Source organism: Chrysochloris asiatica, unplaced genomic scaffold (assembly GCF_000296735.1).
Source record: "Chrysochloris asiatica unplaced genomic scaffold, ChrAsi1.0 scaffold00059, whole genome shotgun sequence".
In the NCBI taxonomy this organism is placed as follows: Eukaryota; Metazoa; Chordata; class Mammalia; order Afrosoricida; family Chrysochloridae; genus Chrysochloris; species Chrysochloris asiatica.
In genome coordinates this window covers 2069578-2077972 of record NW_006408577.1, presented here as the reverse complement: position 1 = coordinate 2077972, position 8395 = coordinate 2069578, and positions in this window count along the sequence as shown.

Genomic DNA, 8395 nt, shown 5'->3' with positions numbered 1-8395 from the left:
GGTCCAGTGATGAGGATTTTTGTTTTCTTTATATTGAGATGCAATCCATACCCAAGGCTGTGGTCTTTGATCTTCATCAGTAAATATTTTCAGTTATCTCCACTTTCAGCAAGTAAGGTTGTATCATCTGCATATTGCAGATTGTTAATGAGTCTTCCTCCAATCCTGATGCCATGTTTTTCTTCAAATAACCCATCTTCTCCGATTATTTGCTCAGCCTACAGGTTGAATAAGTATGGTGAAAGAATATAACCCTGTCACACACCTTTTGTAATTTTAAATCATTCAGTGTTCCCATGTTTTGTTCAAACAACTGCCTCTTGGTCCATGTATAGATTTCTCATGTGATTAGCAACCCAACTCATAACCCACTACGCTACCAGGGTCAGGCATAAGTAATTGGAATTTTCTAAAATGAACCAATCTGTTGGGAAGAAAGAAAACATTTTTGGGTCTGTACCAGATGTCTAACTTAATTCAATATTTCATGGTCTTAGGTTGGGTTCCATTAGTACTCTGAGGCTAGTATTTGAAGTGCATGCAGTTTATTTGCCAAACAATCCTAGGAAGTACTAGTGGGGAAGCAGAGAAGTGAAGCAAGGTAAGGAAGGCAATATATGATGTGTTTAATGAGCAGGTTAAGACTGCGGGCAATTGTGGCTCAATATACTGGGGACCCTTGGGAGATGATGTAAAATAAACATCAGGGTTGTCATATCTGGAGTTGCAAGTCTGGAGTTTGTTTGTCTTTGGTTGCAGGCTGCTCCCAGAGGTATTAATTCTCCAGCACTTCGGGTTTGATTTGCTTTTGATGGTAACTAGAAAAAAAAAAATCCTTAGGCAGAGATTTGCAGGTGCTTGTTGTAAGAAACAACTCAGGTGCAGGGAAAAGGTAAATACCTAATAGACATGGGTCAGGCATGCGCAGCTGCAGTACATGTGTAAGTGTGCAGTTCTATTTAACTGATCAACCTACACCTCCAGACAAGTGGTGATACAATAGGGAGACTGAGTTTGCTGGATTCTACCTGTAGACTACAAAAACAAAATGAAGAGAATAAAATGTTATCAAAATAATAATGATTCTTTGTTATCGAAATGATGAAAAAAAAAATTTAGTGGAGGAATATAATATAGTCCTCCAAACTATTATATAGGGCATTGCTTTAGGAGAACACTGTCTGCAGCATTGAGTCTGCTTTGGTTTCCTAATGCTGCTATAATAAAAATACTACAGTGAGTGACTTTAAAGAACAGAAATTCATTTTCTCACAGTTCTGGAGTCTAAAAGTCCAAATAGGGTTTTGGCTGTGTCATATTCTTCCTTGTTTGTAGCTCTAGGTGTTCCTTGTTTCTTATTAATCCTCATATGACATATGTCTTTCCCAGTATGTACATTCCCGTGTTTAGTCTGCTTTTTAAAAAACTCCTAAGTGATTAGCTGGAGTGCTGGTGAGGCGCTGTGGGTTAATGCGCCAGATTGCAAAGCTGTTTGAACTGCAAGGTTGGCGGTTCAAGCTCACCAGCTGCTCCTAGGAAACACTATAAAGGGTTGCTATGGTTCAGAACTGACTCGACTGCACTTAACAACAACAACAACAACAAAGTGATTAGGTTAGGATACAATCTACATTGGTATGGGTCTCATTACCACACTAAAGAAAATCTTAGATTCAAACAGGTTTCCATCTATATGAATATTGGTTATGATTCCAGCACACATTTTGAGGGGCACAGGAATCCTGTAGAATAAATACTGGACCTCAAGGTGGGTTTGAATCGCAAGATCGGTGGTTCAAAAGCACCAACCATTCCTTGGAAACCCTATGCAGGGTTGCTATGAGTTGGAACTGACTTGACCACACTTTACAACAACAACAGCAAGAGTCTTGGTGTGGCACTGTAAGATAATAAGCACAGGACTGCTAATTATGAAGCCAGTGGTTCAAACTCATCTGCTGCTTCTTGGAAAAATTATAAAGGGTCACTATGAGTTGGAACCAACTTGATGGCATTTAACAACAACTATTCAATTTAAAACAATGTCTAACTCTGATTACATTGCATTTCAATAGCTAACAAAAAATGAATTTAGTCTAAAGGAGATGTCTGGCAACAAACACGATGGAACAGCATGAAAAGCGAAGTGCTTGACTGTGTACATGTGAAACTCTATCATGGCCTAAGCTTGACAGCAGGGAGGCATGGCCCTCTCTGGAGTGGTTGTGTGCTATGGAGTCAATTCTGACTTACAGCAACTCTGTAGAACTGTCCTGTACAGCTTCTAAGCCTGTAACTTTTTTAAGAAAACAGATAGCCACATCTTCCTCCCAAGGAGTTGCCGGTGAGCTTAAACTGCCCCCTTTAAGTTAGCTGTCCAGCACTTAACAACTCTGCCACCAGAGCTCCTCAGAGCCTAGTGGAATGCGATTAATGATGTAGGTGATGTTGCTAGTTTGATTAGATTCATGCTCACAAATAACCTTTTGTTATTTATTTAACTTCCCAGTTAGACTTACCTGCCTGCAAGGAGATGTACTAGACACAGCATATGAATGTCAGGTTCATCTTAGTAATACTATTTTTCTTTGTAATTTAGTAAAAAAAATTAAAACTAATATGAGTTTCTAATTGAGGAACTGATGTCATGATATGGTTCATGATGAAGTAGAGTTTGAAGGTTTGATCATGGTGACTTAACCAATCTACAATGAAACAATTTGAGCATGAGTTTTTATGGCAATCTGGTTAACCTTTCTCTGGTACAATCCCTACACCTCTCAGCAATGGAGACCTGAGGTTCAGGAATGGATATATAGAACAGTAGCATCTATACTTGCATTTTGCTATACCGTTTATATTGGCCAAAGTAGCAAAGTCTAGCATAAAATATGCAACTCAGTTTAACTTTAAGTCAGTCTACATTGAAGGGCAAGACATTCAGTTACCTCTGTGCTCCTCAGAGCTCTTAGTTCCTCATGGTGCTTTGTGAAAGAACTTCCAGGTTAAAAAGTTTAGAAAGCATTGCATTCACTATTTCTATTTGGGGATTCAGAATGTATATTAGCCTTTAAAGATTTGAGAAGACTTGAACATATTTGCTTAACTTTTACCCAGCATTCTGCCTTTCTTTCCCATCCCTACCCCTCTTTGTTTAGCCAAACATTTTTAATATCCCTTAGTACACATTTGTGGATTATCATTGCCATCAATCTCTTATCCAATTTCATATTTTCAAAGTCATTTAATATTATTTAGGTTTGTAATTGGGAAAATTAATCTGTTTTTGCACATTTATAAAGGTTGAATGCATCATGATTATTTACTTTGCCTTGCAATAATATTCAAATCAATTTCGCTTATCTCCCTTTTACATGAGGTTTATCCTCTTAATAACATTCAGTTTACTAAATACGGCAAAAATGCATTTTCTTTTCTCAAATAGCTAGAAAATCTTTGCAGTATCTGGGCAAATAATTTACTTCCTGTATTTCCTAGTGTTCATCTATTTGCATTGCTCTGTCAATATGCTTGAGTTGCAAATGTAAACATTGAAATGATCTGAATTTCCCTCTAACAGAGAGGTTTCTGCCACTGATATTCATTTCTCATCGTATATTTTGTTGTGTGAACAATTCCTTTCTTTGTTCATAAATTAAGGCTTTGCCAGAGGCAGACATTTATGGAGTTAATATACAGAATGCTGTGTGTATCTCTTTCATTATCTAGAAGGAGAGCAGATAAAACAGGACTAAACTCTAAAGGCATAAGCAAATACAAAAGATTTCAAAGACTGAATGCTAGCTGAGGTTTCCTCATACAGCCATTCTAACATTGTGATGGTATATGCATGCTTGACAGAGAGAAAGACGAGAGTAAAAAGCTTACCTCTCAGCCTTACTTCAAATGGTACCCTTCCTTCTCCTTGTCTTTAAAAGGAGACCAGAAACACAATTTTGTAATATATTTACTAATATATATTGGAGGTACAGTTTTAAGATATCATAGTAAGTTCATCATTACTGACACAAGAGCTTTGAAAATAAGAAGATGGCTCAGATTTGAGGGAAAATATGATGGAAAGAGAAAAACCTTAGATTGCATACAAGTATCTTGTGAAAATTCTTAGCAAAATTTGAAGGCATCCTTTGAGGATGTAAAAGAAACCAAAAGAGGCATCTCTACCCTCCGACTCTCTCAGAGGTTGTATGATTGAGTGGACTGGGCACTTTTGCTAATGAGATTCAGGCTTCATCTAGGCTTTGAAAAGGACTTGTGGAATTTGTAATAACTCTCCCTAGTGTCCACAGCACTATCTTTCCCCATTTAGTTTCCTTTTCATTACGCTTGTCTATGATGAACGCTAATACGTACCACATAATTTTTATTTGGTCACATCTCTGAGGAACTCAGAACTGGTTTAGATATTTCCAGCTTCCATTATTAATCACATTTATCAGTATGAAGTAGGGAGCAGGCAGGAAATATCATGCCCATTTTATAGACAAGAGACTAGAACTGGTTTGCTTAAGTTCACAGAAAGGATCTAGAGTACACTGAGGGGGATAAACTTAATTCTCTGCCTTTATTAGTCTAAAGTTAACTAGTGTACCTTGGCAGCCTGGGTGCTTGAAAATAAGCCAATGCTGTGCCTTTGGGTACTAGGGGAAGGAAAAGGGAGGTGTAAGGAGTAAGCTCCCTCAGAGATTGTAGCACCACCAAAGAACAATGTAGTTCCTGTGCAGATCTTGAACCATGAGTCCTAGAAATGATGTATACCTCAGAAGGATTGTCAGCGAAACAGCTGAGCTACCTCAAAAAGCAAGCTGAGTAAATCTGGAAGATAATCTGTTTACATTCCTCCTGAATCTGGGACAGTCTCTCCTAAAATTGTTGTTAAGTGTCATGCCATATCAAGTCAGTTCGGACTCATAGTGACCCTGCATAGGGTTTCTAAGGAACAGCCAGTGGGTTTGAATTGCTGACCTTGTGGTTAGCAGTCCAGTGCTATGGAACAGGACAATGGAAAGTCAGGAGGAAGAACAAGAGTGTGTCTCTATTTCTCTGTACCAAAAAAAAAAAGCCATAAAGGGCAAAGAGAGAATTAGCTACTGCTACATTAAGAAAATGAGGTACCAAGTGAAAACCTCCTGATTTTATTTTCCAACCATGGAAGCTAACAAGCAATTTGCACATCATGTGAAATTCATGGTCCATATCACAGGACAGCATCGTTGATACTCCTGAGGCCACCGAGATAATTAAAATCAGGAGAATCTATGTTTTATGAGTTCCTGTCCAGAGAGAGAATTATCTCTGATCTTTATAGTACACTTCCATGAGCAGTCAAGTAGCCCAAACAAGGTAGTTAGGAAGCCACCAACTATTAAAGCTATTTTTCTCTAGTTGTATTCAGTTTTTGTCATCTCTATGAATGGCTGGAAGTCATTATATCACATGGCAGAGAACATATTTCTTCTCTCTGCCAATCAGCACTTGTACACGTACTAGTTTCCTATTACTGCTGTAAAAGTTTCTAAATGAATATCCCTGAACTAAAATCAAGGTATTGGCTGGGCTGTGTTTCCTTCTGGAGGCCCTACTGGTGAATTTGTCCCTTTGCATTTTCCAGTATCTGATGTTGTGTGCATTTCTGAGCCTCATTGCCAGCAGTGGCAGGTTGAGTACACACATTACATTGCTCTGACCACGGCTTCAGTTTTACATGTCTTCCTCTGACTCTTCTGCCCTCTCCTTCCAATTTTTAAAGACCCTTGTCATTACATTGGGCCCACCTGAAAATCCAACTTAAACTTAGAATTTAAGGTCAGGTAATAAATTGATTTCCATCGACAACCTTAATACTCTTTTGTCACATAGCACACATGCTTACAGGTTTCAGGGATTATGACAGGAACATCTTGGTTCTTGTTATTAGATGCCATCCAGTCAGTTCTGACTCATAATGACCCTATTCAAAACATAATGACTCTATTCAGAACACTGCCCATTCCTGGGCCATCCTCACAATTGTTAAATTTGAGCCCATTTTTGCTGTCATGGTGTCAATCCATTTCGTTGGGGGTCTCACTGTTTTTTGCTGACCACTTTACAAAGCATGTCCAAAGTACAAAAAACAAAGTCTCACATCCTTTCTTCTAAGGAACATTCTGATTATATATCTTCCAAGAAAGATTTCTTCATTCTTCTGGCAGTCCATGGTACTTTCAATATTCTTCACCAATACCATATTTCACATGCATCTATTCTTCTCTACTCTTCCTTATTCACTGTTCAGTTTTCAAATGCATACATTGTTGTCGTTGTTTTTAAGTGCTACCTCGTCTTTTCTGACTCATTGCGACCCTGTATAGGGCTTCCAAGGAACAGCTGGTGGATTTGAACTGCTGACCTTGTGGTTCTCAGTACAGTTCTGATCCCACAGCACCAGACCAGAAGCCCTGGCTTGGGTCAGGCACAACTTAGTACTTAAAGTCACTTCTTTGATCTCTGACACTTTAAAGAGGACTTTTTCCGCAGATGTGCCTAGTGCAATACATCCTTTGATTTTTTAACTGTTGCTTCCATGATCATTGATTGTGGAAGTAAGCAAAATGAAGTCTTCGACAACTTCAATCTTTTCTCCATTAATCATGATGTTCTTTATTGGTTCACTTGTAAGGGTTTCCATTTTCTTTACATTGAGATGCTATCCTTAACTGAAGGCTATAGTTTTTGATTTTCATCAGTAAGTATTTCAAATTCTCTTTGCTTCCAGTAAGCAGGGTTGTATTATCTGCAGGTCTGAGGTTGTTAATGAGCCTTTCCCCAGTTCTGATGCCAGGTTCTTCTTCATAAAAGCCAACTTCTTAGATTATTTGCTCAGCATACAGATTGTATAAGTATAATGAAAAGATACAAGTCTGATGCACATCTTTCCAAATTTTAAACCATTCAGTTTCCCTTTGTTTTGTATGGACAACTGTCTCTTGGATTCTGTGTAAGTTCCTCATGAGTACAGTTAAATATTCTGTAATTCCCATACTTCTTAATGTTATCTATAGTTTTTATGATCCTCACAACTGAAGACTTTTGCATAGTCATTAAAGCATAGATACACATCTTTCTGGCATTCTCTACGTTCAGTCATAATGTCAGCAATGATATCCCTCTTTCCACATCCTCTTTTGAATCAGCTTGAATTTCTGGCAACTCCTTGTTGATATACATATGCAACCATTTTTTAGTTACTGTCAGCAAATTTTACTTGCATTTGATATTAATGATATTGTTTGATGATATCAGCATTCTGTTGGGTCACCTTTCTTTTGAATGGGCACAAATAAATTGGTTGACCAGGTAGCTGCCTTTCAAATTTCTTGGCATAAATGAGTGACTGCTTCTAGTGTTGCATCAGTTTGTTGAAACATTTCAATTTCTATTCTGTCAATTACTTGTGTTTTTTTTTTTGGTCAATGCGTTCAGTACAACTTGAACTTCTTTCATCATTTAACATTTTGCCCATGTTGTTGTTGTTAGGTGCAATTGAGTCAGTTATTTTATTTCTTAATTTCATTTGTAGACTGCTCATTGCTTGTTATTGTTGCGAGGTGCCATTGTGTTGACTCCGACACAAAGCAAGCCTATGGAAAAATAATGAAATATTGCTTGATCTGTGCCATCCTCAAAATTGTATGCTTGAGCCCATTGTTGCTGCTACTGTGTTACTCTGCCTCATTGAGGGTCTTCTTTTTCAATGAACCCTCCACTTCAGTAAGTATGATGTGTTTCTCCTTAGAATTTCCAATATTGCAAATCGAGACTTGAATTTTTCTTTAGTTCTTTCAGCTTTAGAAATGCTGAACATCTTCTTCCATTTTGAATTTCTAATGTCAGATATTTGCACATGAGTTTTAATACTTTACTTTGTGTTCTTGACCTGCTCTTTCAAATTTTCTGTTCAACTTTTTTACTTCATCATTTTTTCCAGTTGCGTTAGCTTTTGTATCATCAAGAGTAGTTTCAGTGTCTCTTCTTTGATCTTTTCTTTCTTTGTTTCATATCTTTTTAATGACTTTTGTTTTCTACATATATGATGTTCTTGATGTCATCTCACACTGTTTGGTCATTAGTGCCTACTGCAAATCAGTTCTTGGGATATACTCAAGGTCACATTTTGACTCTTGTGAGTTTGTTTCCATTTTATTCAACCTGAATTTGCACATGAGCAATTGATGGTCTATCCCACAGTCTGGCCCTGGACTGTTTTTGCCTCATGATGTTGAGCTTCTCCAGTGTATCTTCCCACAGTTGTAATCAATTTGATTCTTGTGTATTCCATCTGGTAAAGTCTATGAGTATTGTTGTTTTGTTTGGTGTCTTTGAGTCCGTTCTG